The following is an 18980-nucleotide window of genomic DNA, read 5'->3' as shown; positions in this document are numbered from 1 at the left end:
CTCTCAAAAATAAATAAAAACATTAAAAAAAAAATTGGCCTTGAGGCATGGCTTGCTTTCTTTCTCTCTCTCTTCTCTTCCCTATCTCTCTCTCCTCTCTCTCTTCCTTCTCTTTCAGCATCGACTCCAGTCTGCTATGTAACATACATTAAGGATACACGTGGCGAGAAAGAGCTCTGACAAACAGGCAATAAGAGCTGGTGAAAGCACTGGAGAAGGGCCACCAGCCTGCAGGGGTGGGGGGACGACGGAGACATGTCAGAGAGGAATTCTAGAAGGAGGAGAGTGTATCTGAGATGAGAGTCACAGGTTTAATAGGGAAGGGCAATGTATAGAACACTGCGTGGACGAAGATGAAGAGCAGTGTAGGAAAGCATCCTGAGCTTGGGTGGCTGCGTGGGTCGCTGGAGTTCAGAGTCAAGGAGAAAGTACTGATCTGGTGCTGGAGAGAGGAAGGGGCTTCTGGAAGGCTATATCCTATCTGAAGAAAGAAGTCTTCATCTTTGCTCTCAAGTAGGGAGCCTGTGCAGGATTTTTAAGCAGGGTGATGGGTTCCAGTGTGGAAAGTGAATTACAGGTGGGAAGATCAATGAAGAGGTTGGGGAAGATGTGAGGATGAAGAGAAGTGGAGGGAGTCCAGAACTACTGAACTTGAATGAACAGCACTTGGGTCTGATTATGGGTGGCGAGCAGAGAGGGAAGAAATTGTGTTTTTCTGCCTCGGGAAATGCAGACAGAAGGTGATAGGTAAGTTTAGAGGGAAAGACGGTTCATTTTTGGACATTCTGAGCTGGATGTCCCCATGAAGAGGTTGGGTAAGCGACTGAAAGTGTAGATCTCTTGGTAATAGTTTTTGTGAGACTGAGGGAGGCTGCACATTAAATTTCACCTGGTCAATTTACAAAGTACACAGTCCTGAGCCCCCTCTGCAGACAGCCTGACTCAGCGCTAGGGCTAGCTCAATTTTATATATGTGAATGTTAGGGATGCAAAGTTATGAAATAGGTGGAATAAAATTAACCTATTAGGAGATATTAAACCACAGCTTGCTTCTTAGAGTTTGAGAGAGTCTCAGCCAATCCCATGTTTTGACAGTGTCTGTATATTTGAGAGTTTAAAGATGTCCAGGTGGGGTTACAAAACCGGAGGCATATTTTCACGACTTAGGTTTGGCAAATCAATGCTTTTAACATACAGATGCCACGACTCTACGCATACCTCATCTGGAGGTGACACTGAAGAGTCACATTTTACACATGGCCGTCCTGTTCAGTTCCATACGTTTCTTGAGTCCAAACAACTGAGAAAAGTAAAATTATTTGTCATTTCTAGCTTATACATGGGGAGGCTTTGCTTTATCACCTCTATAATATTTGCTAGATGCTTACCTCCAGCTGAATCTATTCTGACCTCTTCTGTGACAACGGAACAAATACTATTTTATTATGGAAATACGGAAAACAGCTTTTACAAGCTGCTGAAATAGCTCAGCTGGGAGAGCGTTAGACTGAAGATCTAAAGGTCCCTGGTTCGATCCCGGGTTTCGGCAGTAGTTTTAGAGGTCACTGCCAGTGGCAACTCCTTTCCAGGGAGCAGTACACGTCTTCTAGTGAAAGAATCCCAGGCTGCCACCCTGGGGGGCATCCTCCACGCACACGAGCTTGGGGTGTAGGCGCGGAGGGACTGGCCTTTTTTTATGTCGTTGCTTTTAAACTGCTCAGTTTAAAGTCAGGGTCCCTTCCCTGACCTTGGATCTGGCTGAGACCACGCTCTCCGCACGTACTACACAACTCTCGCTTGCTTGATCAGTCTAGCCCTCTCTCTTCTTTCCTGTTTCCAACGACGTTCCGGGAGCTGCTGGAGGTAGAACCTTTCCCCGCGGGTGGGAGCCCCTGGCGCGCCCGGGCTCCGCAGGGGGCTTGACGGCCACGCAACTGCCACACGCGGGGGCGCGGAGCGCGGGGCGCGCGGGGCTCGATGGGGATGCCGACATCCCCGGCTCTCTCTCCGCCAAGGAAACCTTCGATTTCGGTTTGGTCCACCTGGTTTAACAGAAACAAGCACCTAGGTCAGTTTTGGGTGGTGGTGGTGGTGGTGGTGATGGTGACGGTGGTATGGGCAGCCCTCTCTGGTTCACGTCTACAGCAGGGTTACCAAATCAAATTCCAGGACACGCAATTGAATTTGAAATTCAAAGAAAGGACAAATATTTTTTAGTATAAGTATGTTCCAAATACTGCGTGGATCATGCGAAGTACACACTCGTGTCCCAGAAGCTTAAATGTAAGTAAATTTTTATTTGGTAAATCACAAACCGCTGTTGGACATCACATACACATACATACGCTCTGAACTCGATGCGCCCCCTGCCCCCCCGCGCCCCCCGCAATTATAGTGAGAAACTACTCAGGATGATCCGGATTTGCACAACAGACTGGTAGTTCCTTATTCTCAAAATCTCGAAATGCACAAAATGGGTTTGCGACCATCACCATCAGAGGAGGCCATAGCAGGGATTCCCAGGAAACACAGGGAATCAAACCGTCCAACCTGACCCAGGCTTCCAGAGTTGTTTACACTAGCCTGGGATGGGGGTGGAGGAGAGGGAGAATTTGGAGGTTCTGGGCTGGATGATGATGATGATAGTCATTATTATTAATATAACTTGTTAAGATGATGAGTCACTCAACTCAAGGTAGTGCAATGGAACAAAATACACTTAGGCATGCCTTCTTTTGGGCTGGGTGCCAGGCTGGGACATGGAGAGAGAGAGAATGGTGATTCAGTTCTCATATTCTAAAAACCCTAGATGTGATGAAAGGCAACATGGAGAAATACTGCTTTGGAACCTATTTATATGCCCTCCCCTTTCTGTTCATCTGTGTCAATATGCTAGCTGATGAGGGGCTTTGTCCCCCACATCTTTGGGTTCTTGGGTGGAAAGATGCATTTTGATGAGGGACTCTTGAAATCTAATGATGGTCAAAAAGAAGGAAAAGAAAATGATGTATTAATAAATTGGGTAGTTCAGAGTTTGCATGATGTACATTGGCATGTGTGACAGGGAATTTTATAGGTCACCTTGGCTAGACTGCGGTTGTTTAGCCAAACACCAGTCCTGATGTTGCTTGCTGTGAACGTGTTTAGGTGTGATTAACATGTAAATCAGTAGACTTCGAGTAAAGCAGATGATGCTCTGGAATGTGGCTGGGCCTCTGTTCAGTCATCTGAAGGTTTTAAGAATGGGGTTTCCTGATGAAGAAGGCACTGTCTGCAAGCTGGTAAATAGAAAACCTGCCTGGGCTTCCAGCTTGCTGCCTTCCTGAAGTTAAACTCAAGACTACAACATCAACTCTTACTGGAATTTCCAGTCTGTTGGCCTACCCACCTTGCACTTGCCAGCCCCCACAATTGTGGGCCAATTTCTTAAAATCTCTCTCTTTCACTGTGGACCTCCCCAGTTTCCAGCCTGAGGAGAGAAGGATCTCTGCGGGAAGTACTTGGGATCCAAGCAAGACGCTCAGAGAATACAGGGTGTCTGCCTGAATCACCATTCTTGCCCTGGTGGCATCCACCTACCCAGTTAATGTCTTTTTTTCCCTACCACGTTCTACTCTGCCCGCGTTCTGAATATTCCTCTATTAAAGCACTGGTTATGAGGCTCCCAAAGGTTTGGGGTGTAGTAGATCTGTTACGGAACCAGGCTGGATCGCTGACGGAAGAACCAAGCGGCACTCGGAGAGCTTGGAGGATCGGAGGTTGATTTACATCGATGGGCTCAGAGGAGACGGTCTCTCCAAAGATCCGAGCCACCAAAGTCTGCTACTTCCGCATTAGTGGCAATATGGTGCGAGGCAAGCGGGGCAGGAAGAAGACCCCAGGAGAGTCTTCAGGAGGGGCCTGGAATTCCCTATCAGTCCTGTGGGCCATCTTATGATTTTTCCCTCTGAAGGTCAGGGTTTGGTTTTTTTCACCATCAGATCCACAAGGGCAGGGAAGGAGAAGACTAGGGATGGTGCTGGTCGCCAGAAGGTGCTACCCAGGGAGGACGGTAGTTAAACTGACGGGCGAGGGGGAAGGAGTGAAAGGAAGGTAGCGTGCCAGTTGGAGGGAACGTGTGTAAAGACCCAGAGGACCGAAAGGTAGCAGGGGATCTGTCATGTGCAAATAGTAGCGTGTCCTGGTGAAGGGAGACGGGTTTGCCCCCGCAGGGCGGAGTGCGCGTGCGCAGAGGCCGAGCCTGAGGGGCGGGGCGGGGGCGCGCTCTCTGGGCCCAGGCCCAGGGTGGCTGCTAGCGCTTCTCCCCCGAGCCCTGGTCGCCTCTTTAAGCTCCTCCGCTTTGCGCTTCTTTTGAGGTGGGCACCTGAGGACAAGGGACTGCAAAGTGGTGCTTCTCGGAAGAAGGGACACCTGCCACCTTTAACACGGAACCGTGGTCTCCGAGCCTGTGCTCTTTGCTTTTAGGGCAAAGACAAGCGTGGGCCGGGGTGGAGGGACGGGTGTGTGCAGTGAAGCAATGGCTTCCCCTCTCTCTTCAGGCTTTTGCAGAACTGAAGATTCATGTTTGCCAAGGAGTCTCTAAATAAAAGGGGGCGCGTTTTATTTTGTTATATTTAAGAAATCTGCATTCAGCTGCCAAAGAACGACCTGACGCCGTCCCCGCATGCTCTCCTCTTTACCTCCCGTCCTCGCGGGGTCCGTGGGCCGGAATTGGATTAGTCACACGCAAAGGACGAATCCGGGAGCTCGTTCTGGGCGGTGCTGTTAGCTCGCAGCGCAAACGACAACAGGGTCTTCATGCACCGAAGGGAGAAACTTCCCGTGAGCCCGGATAGCTCAGTCGGTAGAGCATCAGACTTTTAATCTGAGGGTCCAGGGTTCAAGTCCCTGTTCGGGCGTAACAACAAAACTTTTTCCTAATAGTTTAAAAACAAGAACAAGCGTTCAGGATCAGCTTTCGTTATCCGGGTGCTTTCCGAGAAGGGAGTAAAATCCTGGAGCTTGTAGACTGCGAGGAAAAGCCGCGTCCCAGCGAAGACACACATTACAAACCCTTGTGCAAAGGCCCCTGGGAGGCTCGCAGTGCATTGTTCGAGGGAATTAAATACACTGCTTTATTCTGCAACCACCGGCGGGGCCGCAGAGGTCCCAATTACCGCGGTATTCACAGGAAGGGGGAACGAATGCTTCAGGACGTCCCTTGGACTCCCCCGGTCACCGTCCTGCTTCGCTGTCCTGCGGGCGGTCCCAGCTGACCCTCTCTCTGGGGTTCCCTCCCGCTAGGTGTCCGGGATTACTGCACGGTTCCTGCCCTTCTAGAGAATACTTTACTACCCTTCTAGAGAATATTTCTGCACGCTGAAAAGGAAGAGAAGGCCATTTAGAAACCGAAACACCAAATAGAGCGGTCTTCTCTCTAAATGAAGTCTTCTCTCTCCTCCCCAACCCCAAGTGTGACCCTGAACACAGGGGAGAAAGTGAGGCGGAGATGGCAGCATTGCCGTGGGAGGAAGAACGTGCGTGTTGGAAAGAGTGCCTTCAAGGGGCTGGGGTGGGACAAGTCCTGGTGTCACAAAGACAAAAAGAGTCAGCTCGCACTGACTACAGTCTAACAAGGGAAGCCTTCGGCTCCTGAGAAGTATTGAGGAAGTTGGGTTGTGGACAAAAGAGAAAGACTAAAACTAATTTCCCTGGTAGGTGGAGGGGAAGGTACGTCCTTGCTTCACTAGAGATTGAGCCTTTCTTGTCTCTGCCAGGCAACGGAAGAAAGTCCATCTTGATCTCCTTAGCAGGATGGGAGTGTAGGTTGATTGAGTCAGCTGCCCACCCCCAACCCCAGCTGATGGACTGTGCTCCCCAGGGAGTCCTGATTGGTGGAGCAGGACCCGGATGGAGGTAGCACTCAAGAGGGAGGGAGGGCCTTATGCTGTGCCTACACACACCCACAATTAGCTCCGTCTCCAAAGCGCAGCTTCATCAGAAGAAAGGGAATCAGAGCAATAGCATCTAACTTATGAACGTGTGATTAAATGAGTAACGAGGCATGCACAGTGCTTGGTAGAGTTTTGCCCCAAGGTAAGCATTCAATATTGTAGCTGTTACCATCATTATTTTTCTTTCCAAGAGTTTTCAATCTAGGGAGGAAAAACGGATACATATGGAAACACGTTAAGGAACCATTTCAAGGAAACATACTCCCAATATGCCCAAGATCATAAGCACATGTTCATGTGATTTGTGTTGGTTGATAGGTGCTGAAGGGACAGCAAGAGCGGAGTGGTTTGGTTGGGCCAGTCAGGCTATTTTCTTGAAGAAATTGAATCATGGGGCCAACCTGGCATCCCAGGGAGAGAAAGAAGGCGAGGAGCTGTGGCAGACACTCGAATTTATCCTCTTCTCTCCGAGGGAGTCCCTTGGAAAGTGATCAAGTGCACTTTTGGCAACCTTGAAAAGTGAAGTGTCTTTGCTCCAATTATTTCCTGACTGAACAAGAATAGAGCAGGCTGAGGCAAGGAGAGGACAGGGGTGGAGAGCATTGAGGACTCCTAGTTCTTATCTCCCTCCTCAATTCAAGTTCACTCCCTCTGCCTTTCCCCATAGGGGGGAAAGTGAGAAAAAAGAAAAAAAAAAAAAAAACCAAACAAAAAAACCCCAAACCCTAACATCTGTTTTGACCAAGACCTTTTGGGCTTTGGAGCTGGACAGCTCTGGTTCAATTCTGGATGATTTGAGGCGAATCAGTTATTTCATTTAGAAATCAACCTTACGGCAGGGGTAAGGCGGGTGGGGATCGAATAAGACCACGTAAGTCATGGGCTGGGAACACAGTAGGCACTTGTTAGTAAGTGGCCGTTTACTCTTTTTAGGGCTCTGGGGAGAGGTAGAGAAAGCATTAGGAAGAACGCGAAATCCTCCTCATATGACAGGGATGAATTTTCACTGTTCTCCAAACCTCAGAACGTAATTAGGAACTGGAAAGGCGGAGGAAATAAGAGAAAGCTCTTTTTTCTTTCTTTCTGTTAAATTTCCTTAACAGGGTAGCGAGGGCTCCTACCCCCGCCGAAATAGCTCAGTTGGGAGAGCGTTAGACTGAAGATCTAAAGGTCCCTGGTTCGATCCCGGGTTTCGGCAGGGTTTTTGCCGACTCCCAATGGGACTCGGGTGCTTTCCTTTCCGTAGAGCCCCGCCCAGGGCCCCCGCGCGCGCCTGCGCAGCACCGGTGCTGGTCTCAGAGCGCGGGCCAACCCTTGCGCGTGCGCAGCGGTTGTGTGTCTGTTGCGGGGAAGCGGGTCTCTTACGCGCATGCTCACCCTCGCGCTTGCGCAGCAGCCGTGCGGGTCTCAGCGCGCGCGCTTGGTGGAGGCTACGGTGTTACAGGGAAGGTTCGGAGGGTTAGTCCTCGTCGGGAAGCTCGGAGCCGTGGAATGCCCCGCACTACCGCACACTAGGCTCCGTAGTGTTTGTTCGCAGTTCCCAGTGTGGTCAGCGCGCCAAGCTCGCAAGTTTTTCTCCTGGGCAACAGACGTGCCTTCAAAAACCTTTGCAAAGCCAGACCCAAAAGCCAGGGACCCTCGTGGGCGCGTCAGAAATCCGGTAAAGGATGGTTCCCAGCCGGAAATGTGACTCAGAAGCACGTGTCTCTATCTGAAAGAATCTTTGGAACCTTTGCTTTCTCACCGCGCCTTTAAGAAACGGGGCGCCAACAAGTGCTCCTGGCCAAACGCTGCGCAATTACTGTCAAGAGCATTGCTGTCGGGAATGACGGGGGTGCAGTTTATTGGTTGTGGGTCTATAGACTTTTGTATATAAAAGTAATACACAGAAGTTTCAAGGAAAAAAGCAGACGAAGGCACCGTAACACTCCAAAGTTGGAAGAGAAAAGCCTGAGCGTGGAAGGCTCGTAATGAGGAACTGTGCACATGCGCGAAGTCCGAGGCCAGTCTGGCCCGCAGGGTGGTGCCCCTCCCGCCCAGCACGGAAGGGAGCCCAGTGGGTTTTGCATGATCCCTCACCTGTTCGCTAAGTGTCGTGTTAACAATCTCAAATTTGTTTCTGGAATTTAAAATAACCTCCGCCCGAACAGGGACTTGAACCCTGGACCCTCAGATTAAAAGTCTGATGCTCTACCGACTGAGCTATCCGGGCTCGCAAGGGAGGCCCTCTCCTAACCCTATCCGCAGTGAAATAGGCCATGTGGCTGCACTCTTTTCTCACTGAATTAATATCCTGAGTCCTTTTACTGATTTCCTGAAGGTGAAACTACAAAATCAAGATCCAGTGGGTGTTGGGCTGAATGGAATCGTTTTCTCTCCCATCAGAGATAGACTATAAAGAAAAAACCTGCCTGCCTCACCTGCCCCGCCCCCGGGCAGCTCCCCTCCCCCCCCCCCTCCCCCGCCAACGAAGTACTAGCATCCTAAAGGGAACATCCCCTAAAGAAGTCTCCAGATTTAGGAACTCTGGGCGTGCTTCTGGTTGAGCAGCGGGATTTTAATTCCAGTGTTGGTCTTTGGAGAGCCCCAGAGCGTCATGTGGGTGGCGCATTACGAATAATTGATTAGGTGTCTGATAATCTACTCGACAGACGTTCATCGAGTGCATGTTGCTCTCCAGCACTAAGCAAATTTAGGCTGCCAAGACCCAGTCCTGGTCCTCAGTGCAGCAGAAAGATACACTAACAGAGGCAGTCAAGCGCTTTGATGGTGGGAAACTGGCTTTCTTAGGCGCCCGGCCAATACCAGAAGGGGCAGCCAAGTCTTCCAGGGGGATAGAGAAGCCTGAACTGAGCTGTGAAAGGTAACTGGGCCCCTGTAGTCTTGGAAAGAGAATTCTGAGCAGAGGGAACAGCGAACAGGAAGTCGCCCAGGGAATCTGAACATTTTCCCAGAGCTTTCGCTGAAAGGTTTTGGCCAGGTGGGATTTTATATGTTGAGGAAGTCCTATGATCCTGGCAGCTGTGTCTCGCACTCAACTAATTTTTTCATTCATCCTGCTCCCTTGTTGCCATATGATTTCTTGGGGTATTGGACAAGATCCCTTGAAAGGAAGGGAATCCTATGATGGAGAACCTCACAACCATTTTAGCCCTGCTCGGGCTTCAGAGACACTCCCTTACGTTGGGGAACGTTGAGGCTTGCATTCTTTAGGAAATGTGTATGATCAGGAACGTATCAGGAATGAAATGTATCAGGAAGTAGGAGCAATGTTTAAGGTAACCTGTTATGGAAAGATATCCATGTTGTGTTAAACAAAAACACACGGTGCTATACAATATGTATGGGATAATATTTGTGGGGAAAAAAATAAAGGATCTGTATATGAATATACATTCTTTAATCACACATTTTGTATATTTGGGGTTTACCTATACATGAGATGTTTAAGGATAGAAGACAGTTCAATAAAAATGGCTACATTTTGTAAGAGGAGGCTCTCACCATTTCCTTTGGGTACATCTGTGTTATTGGAGTAAAAAAATGCATTCTTTTCATAATAAAATAAATGAAAAAAATGTAATCTGCTAAATTATTCCATCCTTCTGGGATCACACAGGGAGCCCTTCAAATCCAGGCATCCCTGATCCTGTGTTTTCTACAGATCCCAGCAGAGAAAGGGTAAAAGCACAAATTTTCTTCCCAGAATGGGGGGTGGGGAGGAGAGGATGAGAGGGAGTCCCTCCACGTCTCATGGTTTGGGAGGGGAATCGCTCTATTGAAAAACCACAAATGGATAAGGTAGCGTTCACAAATGAGGATGTGGATCCCTAAGAATCAGATGACAAATCTAGATTCTACCAAGAAAACCAAAACCAGCTTCTGCCCCCCCCCCCTTACCCCCCAGGAGAGGAGCTGCCTGTGCTAGGAAGTCAGTCCTGGGGGGCTTAGCCTTTGGCCTAACCTCAGCTTCTTACAACAGGGCTCTGTTCACAGGGCCCACTCAGTACAGTGCTGAGTGTGAGAGAGCGGGAAGATCTGCTTCCTGCTCTCCTGAGACAAGACTAGATCGACAGGTACCAAACACTGAGAACCAAAGTCTCAAACTGTATGTCCTCAAGCGTTAACAGTGTGAAACCGGACTACTCAGCATAGAGAGGGTTCACTGAAGCCGGAGCTGTTTACATGTCATTTAACAGCTGCAATGCTTTTTTCCACTCCCTTCCGTCCTCCCCAACCCCCCAGTCTTGAAATGCCATCCTCTCCCCACTTTCCAAGTTCCGTTGGTTTGGGAAGTTCCCTCTGAACTTTAAAGACAGGGATGAGGACTTGTCCAGAGATCCCTGCTTGATCCTCTCCAGATCGGGTTACGGGTGGGTTACCCGTGCTGGGGGCCTCTGAGGCTGTCACTCCTGCTGCACTCACCACAACCTACCTTCAACACCTGTCTAATTGGGTCAGTCTTCCCTCCTCCAATGTTTCAGCTGGGAGGCAGAGAGTTCCCATGTGTCCCTGGTGCCTGGTCAGTGGCTGGCACAGATCAAGCTCTCAAAACCTGTTGTGGAATGAATGAGAGTCATGGGTCACGGGAAGGTTTTAGTGAAGATTTGGAGAGCAGATTTTGGGAGTTCTTGGGAGTTTTTGATTGGTAGAGACAGGGGGAGAACCTTCCTGTCAAGGTGAATGATTTCCACAAATGGAGTAACTCTGCCCTGAGAAAGTTCTATGCCACTCTATTGGGCCTCCCTGTTTTATTTACTTGACAGCGCTTATTTCCATCTGAAATTCTGTTTATTTGCTTATTTATAAACCATCTCTTTCCTCTGTCACTCTGTGATGCAAGTGCCGCTGGACAGGGATCTTGTTGGTGAGGACCTTGTCTTTTTTGTTACCTTTCTTTTTACTTTTCCTTTTCCAAATTTTTTTGCATTCCCATAACCCCGGCGTTTAGAACAGCACTTGGCATACAGAAGGATCTTAAGAAATAACTGTCGACTAATTTCACAGGGTGAACGTTTTTACTCCCCCCATCCCAAAGTAGTACAGTTTTACACAGACCCTTTCTTTCAGTTTTCCAAACCATCAATTCTGAATTTGCTGCTACACTTTCCGTGTCTGGCAAAAACACCAACCCTCAGAATAAGAGGTCATTGCCATGTAACCATTCCGGCCGTCTTGGTTACTCTGATTCCATCATAGTCTCTCAGCCTAATAAGATTGAAAACACACAGATGGTCCTTACTGTTTGTTTACCATCTTGAAAGCCCTGGGGAAACTCGAAGAATGAGTTCGTTTGGAAAAGCAGAAGAGCTGTTACCAGAAGTGGGGTTCGAACCCACGAGGATATAAATCCATTGGATCTTAAGTCCAACGCCTTAACCACTCGGCCATTCTGGTACGCTATGAACTCCCGCTTACTTTTAGTCAACTTGAACAATATAGAGTTATGGAGGTATCCAAACAATTAAAAATTTGGATTGAGATGTAAAAGGACAACGTGGGGGCGAAAAAAATCTCCGAAACTTACCAGGTCGTGCCAATTTCTCCGCCTCCAGTCACCGGAAACCCTGGGGCCCCCTGAAGGCGACGGGGAAGACTCGGGTGACAGGTCTCCCAACAACTTCATACGAGAAGACACCACAGGGAGTTGGAATGAGTTTCCTTCCTTTTCATAGTACGCGAGTGAGATGGGGAATTTTAAAGGTGTTAAGGTGGGTTTTTTCTTCACTTGCCAAAACAAAAGCGACTCTGGTGGGACTCGAACCCACAACCTTTGAATGCCTCCATCTATCTAGAAGTCCAATGCGCTATCCATTGCGCCACAGAGCCAGGCAGTTGGACCTTTTCGCGCTGCTTACATCAAGGCAGGCGCAACGTCTGCCCCGGGACACCCGCCGCGGTCCGGCCGCGCCTTCCTTCTCGGAGAAGTGGCGGAGCCCGTGCAGCCGAGGAGAAGCGTGGGTGGGAGCTGCGCATGGCGGCCCGACATCCTTCTGATAGTTCCTCTCCGTAAGCGGTCGCTGGGCATCAACTCTCAGTCTCCTCCCACACTGGAAAGAGAAAGGTCTTTATGTGCACTTATTTCACCCTGGAGAGCCCTTGCAGCGCGCGGTTCCATAGTGTAGCGGTTAGCACATCTGCTTTACGCGCAGAAGGTCCTGGGTTCGAGCCCCAGTGGAACCATGTAGCTGTAATCATTCCTTTTAGCGATGTTTTCAGGTTTTGCTTTGTCAGCCAGATCTTGAGTTTTACTCCGGGAAGCGAGAGACGCCGCGGTTCCGCCGGGACTTGGCGTTGAGCCAGGCCGCTCGGGCTCCGGTCCGGTGGGCGCCTGCGCAGACCGGCCGCCGCGGCTGCCCCCGGGTGGCGCCTCTGGGGAGGTGCAGGCCGCAGGGCGGGGCTCCGGGCGCAGCGCGCCTCGGCGCCTGCGCCTTCCCGACCGCAGTCCTGCCTCCCGGTGGCTGGGCAGGAGTCCTGGGCCCACCTGCTTCTCCGCCACCTTTAAAGGTGGCGGCCACCGCTCCGTGGGGGGATACCCGGAGGGCCACCTCCTTCTTTTGTTGATCAACACCAATTCCACTGACCTCATTGTTTATTGAAATTAAAAATCTTTTTGAAAAATTACATGCACATGTTAACGATTTCAAAGAGCTCCACGTGTCTTACAGTGATGTGCCCCTCTCACAAAGCTTGTCTCCTTGACCAAACTCTAGCCCAGCTCCCCTGAGCCCTCCTGTCAGTGAGGCCTGTCAACCCCGGCCTAGGAAGACTTGAACAAACAACAACGCTGAGTTTCTAGCAGCATCCTAAGGTGACCCTAGGTCCACTTACAGTGCTGAGAAGACTGGCCAATTTACTGTTGGTTCCAGCCAACGCCTGACACAGGGCCCCTGTGTTTCAGCCTCTGTGGGAAGGTAGGAGCCTAACTTCCTTAGAGTTAAGAACCAGTTTAGCAAACCCACATGAGGTTTTCAGGGACCAACTCCACCTGCTTCCAGATTTTTGTAATTTTCGCTCCCTGGGTCTACTGAGCTGCCATCACTCGCCTCCCGGTCCCCTCATGTACAAATCGAAGGTGAGTGCAGTTGACGCTGGACACTTTTCCCTCTTGCCATAGTATATTACTGATTAGAATCTGTGCTGTTCCCTTTAACTCGTGTCCAGCTTTCTCTTGGATATCTCCTGCCTTTCAACTGCTGGGGGTTTCTTTTGTGACCCTTCCGAGCTATTCTTTGCACTCTCCAGTGTAGACGTGTATTTCCTTTATTAGCCACTTCGGATTTTTGTCCAAAAGATAGCATACGATTGGTACTGCTCCCCTCAACCCAACACTATTCTGGAAATCTTACTATGTCGTTCTTAAGTCTGCTTGATCTTTGACTTCCAGCGTTTGGATGTACCATAATTGTTTAGTCTGTGGTATTTGATGAACAATTAACCTGTGGTCCATCTTACAATGCTGTGGTGGATTTCCTTGTTGATTGGTTTTGGGGGTAGATCAACATAAAGAGTAATAATAGCAAAATCTTGACTAGGCGTTTCCTACCTGGTTAGGCAGGAAACTCAGTTGACTCAGGGGATACTCAGAATGATTGTGTTATGATCTAACCCATTTGGGAGACGAAGAAGAAGCATAGAGAGGGTGATTGCCCAGGGTCACACTGGCCAGGGACAGAACAGGGTACCAACCGAAGCAGGCAGAGTAGTGCCTTTTTGTTTTAGAAAAGGAATTGCCAGGCATATGTATGTTATATTTCTATGAATGCTTTCACCTCCAAAGAGCTTGGACAATATTATATTCCCACCAACGTGAGCGTGCTTTGCTTCATCTCAGTCTCTCTTAAATAAAAAGTATTAACGGGCTTTTGAGTCTCTCTGCCTTTTGAAAGGGGAAAATGTCTCAATTTACATGTCTTTTAACAGAGTAAGGTTGAATATTTTTTCATATGCTTAAAAACCCATTCTCTTTCCTCCCTATCTTCCTTTTTCCCTTCCTCCCTTCCTTCCATCCTGCAATCTGTTCAATCCTTTTGTACAGTTTTCTATTGTATTGTTAAGGTTTTCTTATTGATCTTTTGGTGCTTTTTATAACTATAGATTTAGATATGTTTTGCAAATGTATTTCCCAGACTTGCTGTTTGCCTCTTAATTTTATTTTTGCTACTTTGTGCTATGCAGCCATTTAAAACGGTTAATGTAGTCAAATTCATTATCCTCTTTTTTATTTATTTTTGAGGGGGGGGCTTTAAAATTTCTTGCCTGGAAAGTGCTTCCCCATTCTGAGAGTATATTCCAAAAGTGATGCTATATTTTCTCCAGATTATTATTTCCTTAAAATTTATCTGTTACATCGTTGGTCCTTTTGAAATCTCTATAACTAGTGCTGTGGTCTGAATGTTTGTGACGCCCCAAAGCTCATATGTTGAAAGCTAATCCTCAGGGTGAAGGCTGGGGGTGGGGGTGGGGGGGCTTTGGAAGGTCCTGAGTATAAAACCTTATGTGGGATTAGTGCCCTTTTAAGAGAGATGCCAGAAAGTTCCCTCACCCCCTCTGCCATGTGGGACGGCAAGAAGGCAGTGATCTATCAACGAGGGTGTGGCATTCTCACCAGACACCAAATCTGCTAGTTCTTTGACCTTGGTCTTCCCAGCCTCCAGAACTGTGAGATGGGTTTCTGCTGCTTCTAAGCCACCCAGTCTGTGATATTTTTGTTACAGTAGCCTGAACAGACTAAGACACTGGATAAACCATGAGACAGGGACATTAGACCCCTATAGAGGGATTTTATAAATCACTCTGGAGGATTGGGGTGTGTAAATCAGTCAACTTGGTAAAAATCACATAGTTTTCAAAAATCAGACTGGTTCTGCCTGTCTCTAGCTTCAGGTTCCTTAACATCCTGTCCTTAGAACTTTCCAGGAGTTCTGCTGATGTCGGCTTCCCTTCTGGTACTCATTGGGCTCATCAAGCCACCTTCCTTCCACTTTTCTGTGTTGCATCGGCTGGGCTCCTTCCCTTCTCACAAAGGGCAGAGCTTTGGGTGGCGTAGCGCAGACTATAGAAGCTCAGCCTGTGGACTCCAGAGCCAAACTGTGGCTTCAGTTCCCGGTTCTGTCGCTCTTGGTTGTGTGACCGTGGCACAGTACATAACCTGTCTGTGCTGTGTGACACTGGCTTGGTTGCTTAACTGCTCTGTGTCATAGTTTCCTCCTCTGTAAAATGCAGATAAAGCTCAGGTGAGATTCTCAAGAAGATTGAGTAAATTACTGTATGTGAAACATTTTATTTATTTATTTATTTATTTATTTATTTATTATTTTTAGAGACAGAGAGGCAAAGGGAGACAGAAAGAGAGAGAGAGCAAGAGAGAGAGAGAGAGAGAGAGAGAGAGAGAGAATCCCAAGCAGGCTCCACACTCAGTGCAGAGCCCAGCTCAGGGTTAGTGGGATCATGACCTGAGCTGAAATCAAGAGTCAGTGGCTCAACCGACTGAGCCCCCCAGATGCCCCTGTACATAAGTATTTCAAATGACATGCATGGGGTAAACACTTAGCAAATGTCATCTACCATCATCATCATCATCATTATGATTTGGCAGATAAGTCTGGTAAGTTTAGGTAGAGCAGTATGGTTTTCCCATAGGGACATTTTAATTTTTTAATTTTTTTTAAATGTTCATTTATTTTTGAGAGAGACAGCAAGCAGGGAAGGGGCAGAGAGAGGGGGAGACAGAATCCGAAGCAGGCTCCAGGCTCTGAGCTGACAGTAGAGAGCCCGATGTGGGGCTCAAACTCACGAACTGCGAGATCATGTCCTGAGCTGAAGTCCCCAACTGGGCCACCCAGGTGCCCCCCCCCCCCCCCAGGGTATTTTCAGAAAATGCTAAGTGCTCAGAGCGTGAGCTCTGCATTTACTGACCTCTCTTCTTGCCTTGTAGGGGCTCAGTCTTCTTCCTTTGTCTTTTCATATGGTCTGTCCTCTGCTTCCCCTTTTCATAAGAGCATCAGTAATACGGGACTAGGGCCCATCCTAATGGCCTCGTCGTAGTGCAATTACCTCTATAAAACTGTCTCCAAATAAGGTCACGTTCTTTCAGTGCCATGAGATTGTTCAGCAGGTGGTGCTGAAGACGAGAAGGCCCTCCCCTACCGAGCCCCCCAGCGCCCCCACACTTACCATTTTACCAGCAATCTTACTCGTAGGTATTTACCCAAGGGCCATGAAAGCACCCATTTACACAAAGTTGGATGTGTAAATGTTCATAGCAGCTTTAGTCATAATCCCCACACTGGAACCAAACCGAATAGACTTGACCGGCGAATAGGTAAGCAAATGGTGGCACAGCCATGCCACTGAAAAGCCCTTAGCGAGAAAATGGAATGAACTTCCGATGTACGCAACAACGTGGATACATTTCAAAAGCGTTTTGCTAAGTGAAAGAAGCCACATGGGAGGGGCGCCTGGGGGGCTCAGTCCTAAGCGTCCGACTCTCGATTTCGGCTCAGGTCATGGTCTCAAGGTTCGTGAGACGGAAACCGAGGTGGGTTCTGTGCTGATAGCGTGGAACCTGCTGGAGATTCTCTGTCTCCTTCTCTCTCTGCCCCTCTCTTTCTTAAAATAACTAACTAACTAACTAACTAAATAGAATGGTTTGGTGCAAATGTTCATGTCTTTAGCAAAGGTGCACGTTGCCTTTGACCTCAGTTCTTTCTCAAAGGCACGTGGTTTTATGATGTGATTTTTCAGTGCCATGACGTTGTGCAAGACGTGATGCTGGATGAAAACTTGAAGGCCCTCAGTCCTTTGGGAGCCCCACTGTCCCCTATTTTCTTGGACTTTCAGCCTGCTGGCATCTCCCAGGTTATTCAGATAGGCCCACTGACCTTCAGGATTTAGAATGTGGCTCCTTTTAGTGGCTGTCACCCGTCCCCGGCGTGCTGACACTGGACAGGGGTAGTGAAGGAAGCAGAGCGGAGCACAGGCACGCTGTTCCATATTAATGGGTCTGAGGGTTTGGTAACTGGACCTGATGGTCTTGGGGGCTTCATACGTGCCCAGTGGTTTTCAAGCTCTTTTCACTGGAGCACGTGCTAAGAAATACGTTTTATTTACATCACGACCACTATACTCAAGTAGAGTGAAATAAAGGTTTCAGGAATGAAATGGCCTGAAATACAGGTTTCAGGAAATGATGCTTTATTATTATTATTTGAAGAATTCTGTGCCTTTTATTCTACCCTAAACTATTCAATTTAATTAAAAAAAAAAAAGTGCACGCGCAGACCTATTAACGACTCACACCCCTTAGAGTTTCTGCAGTTTGAAAAACACTGACCTGGGGGGGCACCTGGGGGGCTCAGTCGGTTAAGCATTTGCCTCTTGGTTTCGGCTCAGGTCATGATCTCATGGTTCCTGGGATCAAGCCCCGGATCGGGTGCCGCACTGACAGTAGGGAGCCTGCTTGGAATTCTCTCTCTCCTTCTCTCTCTGCCCTTATCCTGCTCACACAGTGTCTCTCTTAAAAATAAATAAATAAACTTAAAAAAAATAAAGAAGACAATTAAAAAAAGACAAGACAAGAAAAACACTGACCTGGAGCAGTGCTGTCAAAGTGCGGTGAAACACAGGCCCCTCACACCAGGACTACCGGAAAAAGGATGTGGATTCCTGGTATCCAGGAAGACTATTGATCTCTTCACTGGTGCCTGGGACTTTACATTGTAAGTAAACGGCTAGATGATTCTGTGCCCGCTGAGGTTTGGGAACCACTGGCTCCGGAGCACATTGGCTGCCCTCACAGAGGCTTCCAACTGTGATCTGTGGATCCCTGAGGACTACAGTGGATGTATCTCAGGGAAACATCTACAGAGTGGCTTCTCTTGATCTGTGTGTGAGTTCATGTGCAAAGTCGTTTGTCTCAAAGAAAGATCTGAATTGGGGGAAAGAAAATGCATGCGATAAGATGCATTACTTCATCTCTGGAAGTAAAAAATTTCAGTTAAGTTCTGTCTGCCAAAGGCAGAATCATGGAAGGGGAATGGCTCCCTTTAGAGGTAAGGAAATTACAAAACATTTTGCTTTGTAGACCCTAGTCCTGATTGAAGAGGAGCTTTCTCAGAAATACTGCTTCCTAATGTGGGAGATATTGAACAATTTAGCAAAAACTTAAATATCTTGTATTAGAGGGGTGCCTGGGTGGCTCAGTTGGCTGAACACCCGACTTGAATTCAGCTCAAGTCATGATCCCAAAGTCAAGGGATTGAGCCCCACGTCTGGCTCCACGCTGAGCGTGGATGGAGCCTGCTTAAGATTTCCTGTCTCCGTCTCTCTCTCTCCCTCTCTCTCTACCTCCTCGCCCCTCTTCCCCGTTTGCACATGCACTCTCTCTGTAAAAAAAAAAAAAAAAAAAAAACAACTTGTATTAGAATCCATATGTTAAAAGATTGTTGTCCAACAAGACATTCTCATCACCTTAAAGGAGAAGAAACATATTTGCTTGGGAAATGGATTTTAATCGATACTACTTGTCTGTAAAGTACCACAGTGTTTTTGTAAAAAAAATTTTTAATGTTTATTTAGTTGAGAGAGAGAGAGAGAGAGAGAGCATGAGCAGGGGAGGGACAGAAAAGGAGGTAGACACAGGCTTCAGGCTCTGAGCTGTCAACACAAAGCCCAACACAGGGCTCAAACCCATGAACTGTGAGATCATGACCTGAGCTGAAGTCAGATACTTAACCAATTGAGCCACCCAGGCACTTCTAAAGTACCATAGTCTTTTGGGAATGCCATAATCAATTAATTTTCTCTTAAAAGTAAGCGTGTGTGTGTGTTTTAAAATTGACATGCTATATATATATATATATATATATATATATATATATATATTTTCCTGTTCTAAGCAGTCTATATGTAAGCATACATGTGTATATACAGGACACACACATATTTTTTTTTGTCTCGTGAATCCTCAATTCATTATTTACCTCTTAAAGACGAAATGCTAAAAGAGTGTATGAAGAAAGGAAGTTTAAGTTTTAAGAAAAGCAT

General features: G+C 47.9%; 1 long non-coding RNA gene and 7 other non-coding genes across 8 annotated transcripts; 4 read left to right on the top strand and 4 right to left on the bottom strand.

The window, feature by feature from the left end:
- The first annotated feature begins 1476 nt into the window (after positions 1-1476).
- Positions 1477-1549, top strand: TRNAF-GAA. The gene has a single exon. It is a non-coding gene; the product is annotated as a tRNA-Phe (tRNA).
- A 3276-nt stretch (positions 1550-4825) lies between these two features.
- Positions 4826-4898, top strand: TRNAK-UUU. The gene has a single exon. It is a non-coding gene; the product is annotated as a tRNA-Lys (tRNA).
- A 2160-nt stretch (positions 4899-7058) lies between these two features.
- TRNAF-GAA lies at positions 7059-7131 on the top strand. Its single transcript has one exon. It is a non-coding gene; the product is annotated as a tRNA-Phe (tRNA).
- A 941-nt stretch (positions 7132-8072) lies between these two features.
- Positions 8073-8145, bottom strand: TRNAK-UUU. Its single transcript has one exon. It is a non-coding gene; the product is annotated as a tRNA-Lys (tRNA).
- A 1171-nt stretch (positions 8146-9316) lies between these two features.
- LOC122483812 lies at positions 9317-12416 on the bottom strand. The gene is made up of 2 exons (XR_006297471.1): positions 11461-12416; positions 9317-10488 (listed from the first exon to the last, which is right to left on the bottom strand). It is a non-coding gene; the product is annotated as an uncharacterized LOC122483812 (long non-coding RNA).
- Positions 11248-11330, bottom strand: TRNAL-UAA. The gene has a single exon. It is a non-coding gene; the product is annotated as a tRNA-Leu (tRNA).
- Positions 11677-11762, bottom strand: TRNAR-UCU. Its single transcript is given in 2 exon segments — positions 11677-11712; positions 11726-11762. It is a non-coding gene; the product is annotated as a tRNA-Arg (tRNA).
- On the top strand, positions 12044-12116 carry TRNAV-UAC. The gene has a single exon. It is a non-coding gene; the product is annotated as a tRNA-Val (tRNA).
- Positions 12417-18980: the final 6564 nt, after the last annotated feature.

This window comes from Prionailurus bengalensis, chromosome D1 (assembly GCF_016509475.1).
Source record: "Prionailurus bengalensis isolate Pbe53 chromosome D1, Fcat_Pben_1.1_paternal_pri, whole genome shotgun sequence".
NCBI classification, from domain to species: Eukaryota; Metazoa; Chordata; class Mammalia; order Carnivora; family Felidae; genus Prionailurus; species Prionailurus bengalensis.
The sequence above is the reverse complement of the archived record's forward strand: the minus strand, read 5'-3'. Positions and strand labels throughout refer to the sequence as shown.